This window comes from Protopterus annectens, chromosome 5.part1 (assembly GCF_019279795.1).
Source record: "Protopterus annectens isolate FY-2018-M chromosome 5.part1, PAN1.0, whole genome shotgun sequence".
In the NCBI taxonomy this organism is placed as follows: domain Eukaryota; kingdom Metazoa; phylum Chordata; order Ceratodontiformes; family Protopteridae; genus Protopterus; species Protopterus annectens.
The window spans coordinates 539,937,905-539,954,857 of NC_056736.1; positions in this window are offsets into that span (position 1 = coordinate 539,937,905).

Here is a 16,953-nt window from a genome sequence, read left to right on the forward strand (position 1 = left end):
AATATGCCTCATGTTTCATAAGTGTATACGTACTGTCAGGGGTCTGAATGGAGAGATAATAAATCAGCAAGCAAAGGGGAGTAGTACTGTTGCAAATTAATTCATCCTCAAGTCTTGGTGAGTAACTTTATGGGGTGGACCCTGTTTTCACAAAATCTCACCAACACAACACCGATACATAGACTGTATTTTATATACCATATACCATGGACAGAAGTAGGTTAAAAATAAAAAGATAGCTGGGTGCACAAGAACCAGAAAAAAAGTACCCAATCCTGGTAGGCACACTGGTGCCAGGACTGGAAAACATGATAGTGTAGAATCCTCAAGACACAGAAAAATTCCTACAATAGGGCTAGGCCAGGTTCAGGGGGAGGATGCCCCCGCCCCTTATGTAGAAGGAAATAGTAGTCCACAAAAATCACAAAAACTGATAGGCCAAAAAAGAGCGATAAAGATGACAGAGTGGACTATTGAGAATAAGAAAGAAATTATGTATTGTTACTATTATGCAAGAAGCCTAGAATTTCTGGACAGAAGATATACAAAAAGGTTAGAGAGAAATTAGAGGGGAAAAAAATACTTGCGCAAGAAAAAAAGTTGAAAAACATTATATAGATCAAGAAACCTTGGGCTGTTTGGAAAAAGAAGCAACTGTGGAAGTGCAAAAATATAAAGAACAACATCTAGAGATTTTTGAAAGATATAAAAAAGGAATATGGACATGGTAAAGAAAGAGAGATCTGATATGGTCTAAAAAGTCAAAATAACCAATACAAAAAAGCAGCCCAAAAGATATTCAAAGAGAAATATAGGCAAAGGCATCTAGATACCGAAAGTTTCACAATATAAAAAATAAGATCCCAAAGATGGATCACAGAATAGAAGTTTAGTAAGTAAAAGTTACAAAAAAAACAGAAGCTGAAGTTATCGAATACCTGCGAAGTGAAGGATTTAGTGTAGAAAGTCTAACACGGGTTATATCATAGCATAATGGAACAATCAGTCTCCAAAGTAAGGAGAAATATCTGAAGAAGAAATATGGACACGGGAAAGAAAAAAATAATTAATATGGTGCAATATTTATGCAAATGAGAAAGCAAAACTAATCAATACAAAAAGAGCAGCACCAAAGATATTTTAAGAGAAATACAGACAAAAGCATCCAGATATGGAGAATTTTCCAATACAAAAAAATAAGAAAACAAAGAGGAAAAGTAGAAAAAAGGATTAGTAATTTAGAAATTAAAGAACTAGAAATTAAAGTTATGGATTACCTGCAAAGTGAGGGTTTAGTGTGGAATATCTAAACCTAATAACACCACAGCAGGATACAACAATAGATCCCCAAATTAAGGAGAAACCAGTACAGTGAGAAATATCTGATTGGTTGCCATATGAAGATACTATGGAGCCTTCCATAGGAAACCAATACAAAAGTTCAGTTGGAGTTGCACAGCAGGTTAGGGAGCAGGAAACTGTGGTCAGTGTTGTGATGTGATAGGCCAGCGAGTTCCCAAATGAAAGAGTAACAGATGACACAGGATGAAACTAAAGAGAATGTGGCACAGGAAGATGCTCTGGAACTTTCTGTAGAATGCCCACAGGAAGTAGACAAGAAAATGATTTAAGAGAAAAGTTGCTTAATTTAACAGAGATAGATGGACATATTAAGATCAATAAAACAAATAGACTACAGAAAGTCAATAAAACCCAAAAAGTTAGAAGTCTGATGCAACAAATAAACACAGTAATTAGGACTGTTCATAGAAATTCATGTGGAATAACAGAAATAAATAGGATATATTACTGTGCAGCTAAATTAATAACAGATACAAAAACACAGGGAAGTAAGGGAAAGGAAGGGGAGAAATGAAATGCCATCATGGAAGTATTGAATAGAGAAAACTATAAAAGAATTAAGACCAGAAGTGTCAGTGTTAGAAGAGTATAAAAGAGGGAACAAATCAACAAAAATACATAGAAAAGATAGACGTGATAAAAGCAATGCACAGTCTGAGAACAGATCATGGTCGACCATGCACTATCGCAAATAATAAACTAAAAATATCAGCACAGGCAGAAAAACTTAGAAGATATGCAGACAAATATAAAGGAAAAGTACAAAATAAGCAATTTATTGATGACCCAAAAAGTTTTATAAAGAATTGGGAAACAAGACAAAAGAAATTGAAACACCAGCAAAAAAGAAGAAATGGAATGGAAATATCAACGAAGATCCCATGGAACATAACAAACTTGCCAAATGGATAGAAAAGTAAAAGAAGGAATAAGAATTTCAAATGTACAGAATATGAAATGGGAATGAGGTAATAGCCAGAGAAATTGAAACAAAGTTAAGAAAAGCTCCTAAATGGAAACCCCCAGCCCAGATGCAGTACCTAACTTCTGGCTAAAAGTATTAGCATCTTTACATGAAGATTTAGCCATCAGTAAGAACTATTTATATGCGCACCCCAAACAGACACCAACCTGGATAACAACAGGAAAAAGCAATACTCCTATTTAACAGAAAACCTGCAAGCTATCATAACAGTTATAGAACAATAACTAGCCTACCAATGAAATATAAACCATACACTGGAACTGATGCTGACAGTTTATAGTCATTTAGAAGAAAATTCAATCATGGAAATAGAACAAAAGGGTAACAAAAGAAAATCTTATGGGACAAATGATCATTTGTTGCTAAATAAAGTCACAATGAAGAACTGCAATGAGGGGAAGAATCTAAGTATGGCATGGATACATTACAAAAAAGCTTTTCACAGTATCCCGCATTCACAGATAAAAGAGTGCTTAAAAATGTATAAGATATACCCAAAACTGATTGATTACATTACAGTGACCATGAAACAGTGGCAAACCACTTTACAGTTAAGCCATGATAAAGGACCAATTATTATTCAAGGGATAAAAATTCAAGGGGGGATATTCCAGGATGACTCTGTCACCGCTGCTCTTTTGTCTTGCCCTTAACCCATTAAGCTGTCTACTTAACAGATTAGGTCACGCCTACAATTTGGATACCAGAAAACAAAAGTGTAAATACTTATCTTCTTTATGAGGATAATTTAAAACTGCATAGTTCATTACATGAGGAACTGAAAGCACAACTGCAAATAATCAACATTTTTTCAGATGATATAAGAATGTCATTTGGTCTTGATAAATGTGCAAAAGCAACCTTTGAAGCAGAAAAGCTGCAGCATCAATAAAACATCAGTTTGGGACAAGAATGTGATATAAAAGAATGTGAGCAAGAGGGAGTGTATAAATATTTGGGAACTGATGAAAGATCAACAATAAAACATGAACAAATGTGAATAAAAAAATAATGAGGAATGTTTTAGAAGACTAACATTAATACCGAAAACAGTGCTGACATCAACGAATGAAGTCTTAGTTATAAACCTATTTGCTCTTCCTGTCCTAACTTACAGTTTTGGAGTGAGTGACTGGCCCCAAAAGGTGTTGCTGGATTGGTTGGCTAGGAAAACAAGAAGGATGCTTCATGCTTATCAAATGATTTATAAAAATCAGTGTATACCAAGACTATATATTCCCTATTCTGAAGGAGGTATGAGCCTCCTCAAAAGCGATTACATGTATAGATCAGCAATTGTGGACTGTATACATATCTACTGCCTTCACAAGACTGAAATGTAGTGAAATACTAAGTCTAAGATAACTTCTTTGCTTTGTTTAGCAGAAGCATATCAGTGTCAAGCAGGAATGGAAAACAAACCAGAAGTAGATACAAATCAGGGAGCAACAGAATGTGCCAAAAATCAAAAAAAAAAAAAGACTATGAGGTGAAGGATCAGATATGAAGACAAGAAGTGTGGAAAATGTATAAATATAGTTGCAAGTTCAGAAAACTCTTGGAACAACCTCATGTTGATCAGGATTAAATGCAGGAATGGGTAAGGAGAAGTGAATTTAAACCAAAGGATGAAAGATTAATATTGGCGGCCCAAGATAGTGGCCTACATACAAGGTTGTTTGCAAAATCCATTGAACATGTGGGAGAAAAGACAAATGTAGGTTTTGTAAAACAGAATTGGAAAGAGTCACACATCTTGTTGCTGGTTGTGATATACTAATGGCAGAAGGACTGTATACAGAATGTCATAATAATGTGGCAAGACTGTTGCGTTGAGGATTGTGCAAGCATTATAAGCTGAAAAACACAGGAAACATGAGCCAAAAAACATTGTAGAAAATGATGGTTTATATCACATGGGATCATCCATTACCAATAGTTCAGAAAATAGATGCGAGAAAACCATAGATAGTAGTCCATGAAAAGAAGACAAATGTAGCATTGATCACCGAAATTGCTACACACAGTGACTACATTGTCTTACATACTGAGACACAAAGTCATGAAATACCAAGATTTGCAGGCAGAAATGAGTGCAATGTAGAAGAAGGATACCCAGACAGTTCCAATAGTATTAGGAATAGTGGGTCTTATAAACAAGAATTTACAGTCGTACTTAGATATGTTACCGACACATGTAACTCCGTATGAATTGCAGGAGTCATTATTGGGCTCTGTGGGTGCTGCAAAGAGCACTTCTGCCTAACACCAAAGAGTAAAATAGTACTAATTTCATGAACTTTAATCATACTTTGACTTAGGAATAGAGTCCATTCCCATCATGGTATTAGAAACCGAAAAGACTTGGAGAAATAAAAAAAAAAATCACAGATGGCCCCCTGTTGTACAAGGATGTAGTAGTACACAAAAACTGACAGGCCAAAAAAGAGCCATAAAGATGATAGGCTGCACTATTGAGGATAAGAAAGAAATTATGTATTGTTACTATCATGCAAAAACCCAGAATTTCCAGACAGCAGATATACAAAAAGATTAAGAGAGAAATTAGAGGAAAGAAAAATACTTGCGCAAGAAAAACTGTCAAAAGCTTCAAATGCAAATTTGTTTTCATTAATACAATAGATTTATGAAAAAACACTATAAAGACCAAGAAACCTTGCACCGTTGGGAAAAAGAAGCGACTGAGGAAGTGCAAACATGTAAAGAATAAAATCTAAAGATTTCCGAACGATATAAAAAAGAACTATGGAGATGGGAAAGAAAGAGGGATCTAATATGGTGGAAAAGGCCAAATTAACCAAAACAAAAAAGCAGCCCAAAAGATATTCAAAGAGAAATACAGGCAAAGGTTCATAGGTTCATAGGTGTGGTCTAGGCTAATGGCCCTGGAGCCCTTACAAGCCTAGCCCATAGGATTATCCTGGCATCGTGCCACCCAACCTTAGTTCCCAGTGCTTCTGTTGAGTAGAGCCACTGGAGTGATCCATGGGGTGAATTTTCTATTTCCCATTCACTAATCAGTATTCCTCTTGAAGTGGACCAGTGAGGTGCTCTGTTTGACATGTATGGGAAGTCTATTCCATAGCATGGGCAGTCTCTGGGTTATGAACCTATTCCTCCAGCATGTTCTGTTGATTGTGGTAATGAGGTTGAGGTCTCTGGAGCATGTGGAGAGGAGGGATTGGGATTTCTTTAGATGTAGCATTTCTAACAGAGCTGAGTCAGACATGGCTTTGTAAGTCAAGCAGAAATTGCCTCTAAGTAGGCAATATGAGACAGAGAATAGTTGGATTTTTTTGAGTCTGTTCATATAGGACAAGTGTTTAAGGCCTAGGATCCTTTTTTTGAGGTACATTTGTGGCCTCTCCAGTTGTTGCAGATGTATAATGAGGTACATGCCAAATGGGGTATTGTACTCAATGAGTGGTCTAATGAGGGAAGAGTAGAGGGAGTCAGTGACCTCTTTCTTCCCGGATGCAAAACCCTTAGTAATGAGATGTGCCATATAGAAGGACTTTCTGACCATAGTGGCAATGTGGTAGTCAAAGGAGAGGCTGCTGTCAACCTGTGTTCCCAGATATCTCATAACACCTTCTGTGTTCAGTGGACTACCATCGATGTAGTAATTCATGGGAATCAGGTTTTTCCCAAAGTGGATGATGACACATTTTTTGGCACTGAGCTTAAGGCCATGGTTTTGACACCAGTCATTGGTCTCAGTGGGACCTTTCTGTAGGATGTCGCCATCACTTGGGGAGTTAATAATAGCTCCCAACTTGCAATCGTTTGTGAACTTTGTCAGTCAGAGTCCATTCATGTTGGCCTAGACTTCAGAGAAGTAGATAAAAAACAGGAGAGGACCCAGGACCGAACCCTGTGGGACTCCACTCGTGACTGGTCGGCAGTCTGACCTGGAGTCAGCTACTTTCACACTGTGGGTTCTATCTATGAGCCAGTTTGCAACCCACCTAATGATATAGGGGTGATGCCTAGCTTAGTGAGTTTTTCTAGGATTCCTGAGTGGGGAATAGTATCAAAGGCATTGGGCAGATCAAAGTAGGCTGTATGAACCACCTTGCCTTCATCCACATCTCTGGTGACTGACTCAAAGAAGTCGACCAAGTTAAGCAGGCATGATCTAACACATTAGAGGCTATCCTCAGTTGGCTCTCAACCAACTACCCACAAGAAACCATAATACTTGGAGACTTTAATATAAACTGGAAATCTTGTTCATCTGAGCAGCCTTCTACTCATATTAACCTATATGGCTTTACCCAAACCATTACATCCCCTACTAGAACCAATAAACTTAATAAAAAAGAAAGCACCCTTGATTGGATTCTCACTAATAGTCACCAACAAACTTATATAACAGGCACCCTCCCTAAAGATGTAAGTGACCACTCACCCACCTTTCTAATTAGATACAAGACTGAGATTCCAAACCCTACCATTTACAGGACAATAAGGACTAACAGAAGCTTTCACCCTAACAACTTCCAAACAGAACGTAGAGCCTGCAACTGGTCTCCACTGATACACCTCCCACTAGATGATGCAGTCAACTACTTCAATTCAAAATTCTTAGCTATTCTAGATTGCCATGCCCCAACACGCAAAATTAGAACTAGGACTAAACCAGCCCCATGGCTGTCTAAAACTACCAAACAAAAAATCCACCAAAGAAATAAACTCTGGGCCAGCTGGCATTCAACAAAAAGCCCCACAGATCATTTACAGTTCAGACAGCTAAGAAATGAAACAAAAAAGCCATACTGTCTGATAAAAGAAACTTTTACTGTCAGCTTCAGCAAACCCACCAAAATAATCCTCTGAAATTCTGGTCCAGCATCAATAAACTCAAGCACACCTGCTCCCTCAGGCCCAGACCACAATAATCCCATTCAAATAGCCAACTCCTTTAACACTTTTTTCACAGAAACCGTTCAATCCCTTGCCAAACAGTTAACCCCTGGTGTCATACACTCTTACTCTGCCAACTCCAACAGCCCCCCCATTTCATTTTCAACCTGTTCCCACATCCCTTGTCTGTAACCTTATCCAGAAACTTAAACCCACCACACTCTCTGCTGACCTACTACCTGCAGAATATCTGCAAACAGCAGCAAAAGCCATAGCCTGCCCCATATCCATCCTCATTAATAGAACTATTTCTGAAGGAACCATCCCATCAATCTGGAAAGTTTCTCACATTATCCCCCTGCACAAAGGTGGTAATTCCAAAGAGCTATCCAACTATAGGCCTATAGCCATATTATCCCAATTGGCAAAAATAATGGAGAAATGCATTCATAAGCGACTTTTAAGCTTTCTACTAGACAAAAACCTACTAGCACTACCTCTGCTCTTTTATCCTTCACCGACTGCATTAATAGAAATCGAAATAATGACACTCTATCCTCAGCCCTCTTTATTGATCTGTCAAAAGCCTTTGACATGGTTAACCACCACCTCCTCATTAACATACTTAAAAACCTGTCAATGGATACGCTTGCTATACAGTGGTTCCAGTCCTATCTAAATAATAGGCAATAGGCTGTACTTTGGGAAAATACCTTGTCCTCCCACCTCCCAGTTACCCTTGGTGTCCCTCAAGGCTCCATACTGGGACCTCTCCTCTTCTCTATCTTTATAAATTACCTTCATTCTGTAATCCCCCAAGCTACCTGCATCCAATATGCAGATGATTCCACACTTATATGTTCAGCCAGTTCCCCATTAGAACTCCAGTCCCTAACCAAAATATATTTAACACAGCTGAAACCTGGTTTCTGGACTGGTGTCTCCTCTTGAATCCAAAAAAAAAATGCTACTATTCACCCCTACGTGTAGGGCCTCCCCACTTAACTTTACTGTAACATCTAGCAATGGCACTATCATATCTCCTGATCCTACTACAAAACTACTTGGTGTACTAATTGATAATAACCTCACTTTTGAATCTCATATAAATAACACTATAAAAACAGTGAATAAAAAATTAGGTTCCCTCTACAGGATCAAACCCTTCCTGACTCCACTAGCCAGGACCACTATAGCCGATACCCACCTCATCTCTACCTTACTTTATGCCTTCCCTATCTACACTAAACTAAGTAAAAATAACATTAGCAAGCTAATTACCTGCTACAACAATATCGCCAGGTTTGCAACCGGGTCTACCTCTAGAACCCATCACTGTATCAATCTAAATCAACTAGGCTGGTTAGAATTATCAAATCTAATACTGTTGAACCAACTAATAGTAGCCCATAAGATTCTGTATCAACCAACAAACAGACCAGTACTTTCTACCTTGTCACCCCCTATAACAATCTGAAAACCCTACGCTCAGCTAACAAACTACTAGTACAAACTACTAAAACTAACAATTCAACTGGTGACGCATTATTCTCTAATACTAACAAACTACTAGTACAAACTACTAAAACAAACAATTCAGCTGATGACGCATTATTCTCTAATACTAACAAACTACTAGTACAAACTACTAAAACTAACAATTCAGCTGGTGACGCATTATTCTCTAATACTAACAAACTACTAGTACAAACTACTAAAACTAACAATTCAGCTGGTGACGCATTATTCTCTAATACTAACAAACTACTAGTACAAACTACTAAAACTAACAATTCAGCTGGTGTCGCATTATTCTCTAATACTAACAAACTACTAGTACAAACTACTAAAACTAACAATTCAGCTGGTGTCGCATTATTCTCTAATACTAACAAACTACTAGTACAAACTACTAAAACTAACAATTCAGCTGGTGTCGCATTATTCTCTAATACTAACAAACTACTAGTACAAACTACTAAAACTAACAATTCAGCTGGTGTCGCATTATTCTCTAATACTAACAAACTACTAGTACAAACTACTAAAACTAACAATTCAGCTGGTGTCGCATTATTCTCTAATACTAACAAACTACTAGTACAAACTACTAAAACTAACAATTCAGCTGGTGTGCATTATTCTCTAATACTAACAAACTACTAGTACAAACTACTAAAACTAACAATTCAGCTGGTGTCGCATTATTCTCTAATACTAACAAACTACTAGTACAAACTACTAAAACTAACAATTCAGCTGGTGACGCATTATTCTCTAATACTAACAAACTACTAGTACAAACTACTAAAACTAACAATTCAGCTGGTGTCGCATTATTCTCTAATACTAACAAACTACTAGTACAAACTACTAAAACTAACAATTCAGCTGGTGACGCATTATTCTCTAATACTAACAAACTACTAAAACTAACAATTCAGCTGGTGTCGCATTATTCTCTAATACTAACAAACTACTAGTACAAACTACTAAAACTAACAATTCAGCTGGTGACGCATTATTCTCTAATACTAACAAACTACTAGTACAAACTACTAAAACTAACAATTCAGCTGGAGATGCATTATTCTCTAATACAGTTGGCAAAACCTGGAACAACCTCCCTAATCACATGACCTCCCTAGCATCAACCAACTTATTTAAAAACAAACTAAAATCCTATCTTAAATCACACTGGTTATGCCCCTGTGTTAACCCACACTAACTATCTAATCTTTCCCTAGATATTAGCCCTCTTATAGGTTCATAGGTTCATAGGTAGGTACTAGGCTATTGGCCCTAGGGCTTATATAAGCCTAGCCAAAAAATGTACCCTGGCTTTCGCCACCCAAGAAAATTATTTTCCTGTGCCCCTGTCGAGCAGAGCCACAGAAGTGATCCCTGGGGTGAATTTCCCATTTCCCATCCAATCATCAAGATTTTTCTTGAAGAGTGCTAATGAGGAGCTCTGTTTGACATAGATAGGTAGTCTGTTCCAGAGTATGGAAAGTCTCTGGGACAGGAATCTATCCCTCCAGCATGTTCTGTTTATTGTGGTGACAAGGTTTAGGTCCCTAGAGCATGTAGCTCGGAGGGATTGGGATTTCTTTAAGTGGAGCATGTCCAACAGCTCTGGGTTTGACATAGCTTTGTATGTTAGGCAGAGATCACCCCTGAGTAGGCGATATGCGATTTAGTAAAGCTGTAGTTTTTTGAGACGGTCTGCGTAGGGCATCTGTTTGAGGCCAGTAATCCTCTTTGTGAGGTATTTCTGTGGTCTTTCCAGTTGTTGTAGATGTCTTGTGAGGTACATACCAAAAGGGGCATTGTACTCTATAATGGGTCTAATGAGTGATGAGTAGAGGGGAACAATGACCTCTTTTTTTCTGGATGAGAATCCTTTTGTGATGAGATGAGCCATGTAGAAGGATTTCCTGACCACTGTGGCGATGTGATTATCAAATGAGAGACTACTGTCCACCTGTGTCCCAAGGCCTCTTATCACATTTTCAGCATTAAATAGACTACCAGCTATGTGGTAGTTCATGGGTACAGAGTTTTTACCAAAGGGGATGACAATACACTTTTTGGCATTGAGCTTCAGGCCATGGCTTCGACACCAGGTATCTGTCTCAGTGAGGCCCTTTTGTAGTTTGTCCACATCGTTAGGAGTTTCGATTATGGCTCCTAGTTTGCAGTCATCTGCAAACTTTGTTAGCCAAACACCTTCTGTGTTAGCCTGCACTTCAGAGAAGTAGATACCAAACAGGAAAGGACCCAGGACTGAACCCTGTGGTACTCCACTTGTCACTGGTCTGAAGTCGGATTTGGAATCTGCTATTTTCACAGTGTGGGTTCTGTCCATGAGCCAGTTGGCAACCCATCTTGTGACATAGGGATTTATACCTAGTTTAGTGAGCTTATCTATAATTCCAGAGTGGGGGATGGTGTTAAAAGCCTTGGTGAGATCTAGATAAGCTGTGTGAACCATTTTATCCTCATCTATGGCTTTGGTGACTGCTTCAAGGAAGTCAATCAGGTTTAGGAGACATGATCTGCCTTTTACAAATCCAAACTGGGTAGGGTCCAGAGTTTGGAGATTACCAATGTCTTTGTTTATGAGTTCCACGATGATACATTCCATGGCCTTGCAGACCAGGCTCATCAGGCTAATGGGGCGGTAGTTCCCAGGGTCCGTCGTGGCTCCCCCTTTGTGGAGTGGGATAACTGTCGCGGTGTGCCATTCAGTGGGTACAAAGCCTGAGGTGAGGCTATGATTGAACATGGTACTTAGGTAGGGTGCCAGTTCATTCTGTAGTTCTTGTAGAAAGCAGCCTGGGATATTGTCAGGTCCCATGGATGCTGTGTTCTTGGCTTTGGAGAGTGTGCTTTTACCTGTGCAGCCGTGATTATAGGAACTTTGCATTCTTCTGGTATAGAGATGGGCCCTCTAGGGGGTGAGAGGGGGGTAAAGTTAGCACTGAACCTATCTGCTAGGATGTTGGCAATATCAGTTGGTTCTGTATATTTAGTGCCATTGTGCTGTAACTCAGAGCAGATCTGAGTGTTCCCATTGAGATTCTTGACATAGCTATAGAATGCTTTGTGGTTGTCTTTAGAGTCAGTGGCAAGTTTGTTTTCGTAATTAGCTTTGGAGGATTTTATGAGGGATCTCAGCTTCTTAATGAGGTTGACCAGGGAGTTCCTCCAGTCATGGGATTTTACTCTTTTTTGCAACAGTTTCTTTCTTCTGTTGTAGAGTTTGTTTATGGCAGAGGACCACCAGATTGGCTTCCTTTTTTTGGAAGATAACATCTTGGTTCTATTAGGGATAGCATGATCCATGCACTTGTGTAAGTGCTTATAAAGTGCATTTGTGGAGGATTCAGCAGTCATACTTCTATTGTCGGTCTGCATGGGTGTCATGAAGTTTGCCACTTCTGTGTTAAGAAGTGTGAAGTTGCTTTGGAGAAGTTTTTTATGATGGTTTCCCTAATTGGGGGTGGGGGTGGGATGTGGATGTCTAGGCTGATTAGCTTGTGGTCGGATCTGACCAACGAGGAATTGACCTCTGGTTTGGAACACTGGTTTCCCATGTTGGTAATGACCAGGTCTAGGATATTGCTGCCCCTGTTGGGGATGTGAATAAGTTGATCCAAGGCGTTGGAATTTATGAATTCTAGAAAACGTTGAGCAAAAGAGTTGGTACAATAAACTTCAAGCAAGCACTAATTGAAGAACAGAGTCAAAACTTCCACTTGAGTTAATATTCATGCAACACAATTAAATCAGTTTAAATACTGTATTATTTGAAAAAAGTGCAGATAAAAGGTACTTCATTTCTCTTATAAGTCCAGTTGAATACAGCTAGATCTTAGCCGGCCAAAGCTGAGGTTTTTAAGCAGAAAATATTTCAAACTGTACCACTTAAATAGGCAGTGACAGAAATCAAAGAATGTGGCTACCCCCACACCTGCAATTACTAACAGACAATAAAATTCAAGCAAGCACTAACTGAAAAACAAAGTCAAAACTTCCACTTGAGTTAATATTCATGCAACACAATTAAATCAATTTAAATACTGTATTATTTGAAAAAAAGTGCAGATAAAAGGTACTTAAATTCTCTTATACGTCCAGTTGAATACAGCTAGATCTTAGCCAGCCAAAGCTGAGGTTTTTAAGCAGAAAATATTTCAGACTGTACCACTTAAATAGGCAGGGACAGAAATCAAAGAATGTGGCTACCCACACACCTGCAATTACTAACAGACAATAAAATTCAAGCAAGCACTAACTGAAGAACAGAGTCAAAACTTCCACTTGAGTTAATATTCATGCAACACAAATATAATCTTGTTTCTTCTCTTTTGACAATAAGGTGTATGTGACTATACAGTTAAGTGATATCCTTGTACATACTTTGAATGTTTAACAACAGCTGTTACAACCTATGATTTCTTGTGAAACTTTACAGCAGAATATTTGCTTTGTACAAATTTGGTGTAAATATCTATAGCTGGTTCACACGATTAGTTGCTTTTTTTTATTTTGGTGGTGTTTTTTTTGTTGTCATGTTTTTGTGTGACTATATAATTAATTAGTTACCTCTGTCCTATTTCTTGACATGAATTCTACATCTGCTCAGACCAGGATATTTCTTTCTTGTTATTATGCCCAACACAATGATGCATTCTGTTTCCAATTTTTTGTGCAATGTATTAATGCCTTTTTAAATTTTCTTGTGTTTGTGGGCTTATCTCCCCGGGCCTCCACTGAAAATGGGCATATATCCAGTTGGACTAGCTCGGTCAACAAATGTAAAATAAAATAAATAAATAAATAACATCTACCCTTCACTAAACCAAACTTTGTGGGATCCAGAGTTTGGAGATTCCCTATATCTTTGTCTATTAGGTCCATGATGATGTGTTCCATAGCTTTGCATATCAGACTCATCAGGCTAATTGGGCGATAGTTCCCAGGGTCTGTAGTTGCTCCTCCTTTGTGGAGAGGGATGACTGTAGCAGTGCACCATTCGGTAGGGACAAAACCTGAGGTGAGGCTGTGATTGAACTGGGCACAAAGATGAAGTGCCAGTTCACTCTGTAGTTCATGTAGAACACAGCCAGGGATATAGTCAGGTCCCATAGAAGCTGTATTCTTGGCCCTGGACAGTGCTGTTTTAATTTGTACAGCAGTAATACTGGGTGCCTGGCAGTCTACTGGTATTGTGATTGGTCCTTGGGGGGGGGGGTAAAGATGGCACTGAATCTGTCGGCCAGTATATTGGCATTATCTGTTGGCTCGGTATAGGAGGTACCATTGTCCAGTAGCTCAGAGCAAATCTGGGTATTGCCATGGTGATTCTTTACATAACTATAGAAGGCCTTGTTGATGTCTTTACTATCGGCTGCAATTCTGTTTTCATAGCTAGCTTTAGAGGATTTGATGAGGGATCTCAATTTTTTGTTGAGGCTGATAAGGGAGTTTTTCCAGTCTTGGAACTTCACCTTATTCTGCATCAGTTTCCACCTTCTGTTGTAGAGTTTGTTTATGGCAGGGATCCACCAGATTGGCTTCCTTTTTTGGAGAAGAGCATCTTGGTTCTATTGGGTATGGTGAGATCCATGCATTTGTGTATGTGTTCGTTCAGTGCATTGGTGTATGATTCTGTGGTCATGCAACTATTCTCCATTTGTCTGGGTGCCGTGAAGTTAGCCACCTCTGTTTTTAGGAGCCCAAAGTTAGCTTTGGAGAAGTTTTTTATGGTGGTTACCTTTGCGGGGACATGGATTTCCAAGGTGATTAGTTTGTGGCTGGATCTAACCAGGGAGGACTTGACTATTAGTGTAGAGCAACGGTCGCCCATGTTAGTAATGACCAGTTTAGTAGTTTAATGTGAAAGTTTTTAAAGTGAATCATGACATCATTTCCTTTCCTATTTAAAGGGTGGGGTGGGAGCTGTATAAGGCTATTTAAGACATTTGTGTTCAATGGTTATTTGGTCTGATGATGTTTGTCACTGAACAAATGAAAAGCGCTTCACCTAATTAAAGTTATAAGAAAAGAAGAATTTTGCTAGTATCCTCATTGTTTTTTTGTTTTTAGTAATGACCAGGTCAAGGATGTTGCTATCTCTTGTGGGGGTAAGAATGAGCTGGTCCAGGGCTTTGGAATTAATGAATTCCAGGAAATGTTGGCCAAGTGCATTGGCACATGAGTAGTTTTCCCAGTTAATGGAGGAGTAGTTGAAATCTCCCAGTATGACAGTATTAGGTTGTACCCTAATATTCTCCAGGGTGCTTAGGAACACAGAGTGTAAGTCTTGGGATATGGTTGGGACCTATAGCAGGCTACGACCTGAATCACTGTTTTACCCAATTTTAGCTGCACGTGAAGTATCTCTGATGCGTTATGTTGGGCCACTAGTCTGGAGGTGTGCACATTCTTTATGAATATGGAAACACCACCGCCTTTGGAGCTTCAATCCAGGTTCTGGGGCTGAAAGGTGTGGAATGAGTTATATCCTGGTAGTGCAGGCGTGCTTTCTGCTGCCTTGAACCAGGTCTCTGCTACAGTACAAATGTTGATGTTCTCCATTTTAAGGAGTGCTTCGAGCTAGTGCATTTTGAGATTTAGACTTCTAGTGTTGTGATATCCTAAGGCATCAAGATACGGAAAATTTCACTGTACAAAAAATAAGATCACAAAGAGGGAGCATAGAACACTAGATTAGTAAGTAAAAGTTAAACAAATAAAATCTGATGTTACAAAATACCTGTAAAGTGAAGGATTTAGTGTAGAAAGTCACCACAGGCTGTATCACAGCATGATGGACCACTGAGTCCCCAAAGTAAGGAGAAACAGGAGGAGCTGGAGACACCTGAAGAAGGTGCACTTGCACCACAACTCCAGCTGCACAGAGACCTACTAAAACAGCACTGGCAAAAAATACACATAAATACACAAAATCATACTCAGAGGCTCTAAATAAAAACCTTCAAAAGCATCAGAGACCTCTAAAGCAGACACCCAAACAACCTCCACTTCCCATCACAAACCAGACAACACATAAAACACAAAATCAGTGTGCCGCACAATCACAGCCCTTAAGGCAAAATAGCATACCTAACACACTAGTAATAGGTGACTCTATAGTCAGGCACACTGACGTCCCACTCACTAGGCTGGACAAGCAGAAGGTTACTGTTAGCTGCCTGTCAGGAGCCAGAATCCGCCACATAACACAAGCACTCAGGTCACTCCAGAACAAGTACAAATGTGACTCTGTCATTGTTCATGTTGGTGTGAATGACCTGAGATGTACCTCCCTGGACTACATGAAAAGAGAAATGGAAGAGCTCTCTGATCATATAGCCCAGGCTGGTATGACCCTGACCCTGAGTAGCATCCTGCCCTCACCAAGAATGATACCTCAGTATAAAGAAAAAATTATCAATTTCAACAATTGGCTAAGCTTCATGTGTCATTCAAAGGGGATCCAGTGTCTGTCAGCCTGGGATGACATGCTCTACAAGCCGCATTACTTCGCAAGAGATGGCTTGCACCTGTCACCCCTAGGCTTTTGAATACTGGCCAAGGCATTATACTCACCAGATTAAAGATAAATTAACAGCTCAACCTCCATGTCACTAGATGGATGGGTTACAAATTGCTGGAGCCATGTCAGACTCCAATGGTTAGAATTGCTGGAGCCATGTCACTCAGTCATGGGACTATCTCTGCCCTAGAATATATTGGAGGGAGGTACAGGCCCGGAATATATTTCTCGCTGCTGACCAAGTTCACACTGACATGAAACTGGGCACCGACATCGACTGCCCACTAACACTCACCCCAAAAGACTCCCTAGAAACCAACAACTCCCACACAAAAGCCCCATAGAAACAGAAATTCCAAAAAGAAGCCAAAGTCCTGCCAAATGCCAAAAAAAAAAACTAAATGCAAAAATAAGTAAAAAATCATCATAACAGTTAAAGACAAAGTGAGTAAGGACCTTAAATCCAGAAGTATAGGGACTCTAAAATTTTGACAACCACGTGGTGAAAGTGGTTAGAAAAATTTTTTATGACCTAATCCTGATCATGAAGGGATTCACATCTAGAGCCAGGGAGATCAGGGGAGGTCATCATCATCATCCCCATCCCTGCCTCTTCCATCATCCCCATCATAATTACTGTACACCTGCAGCA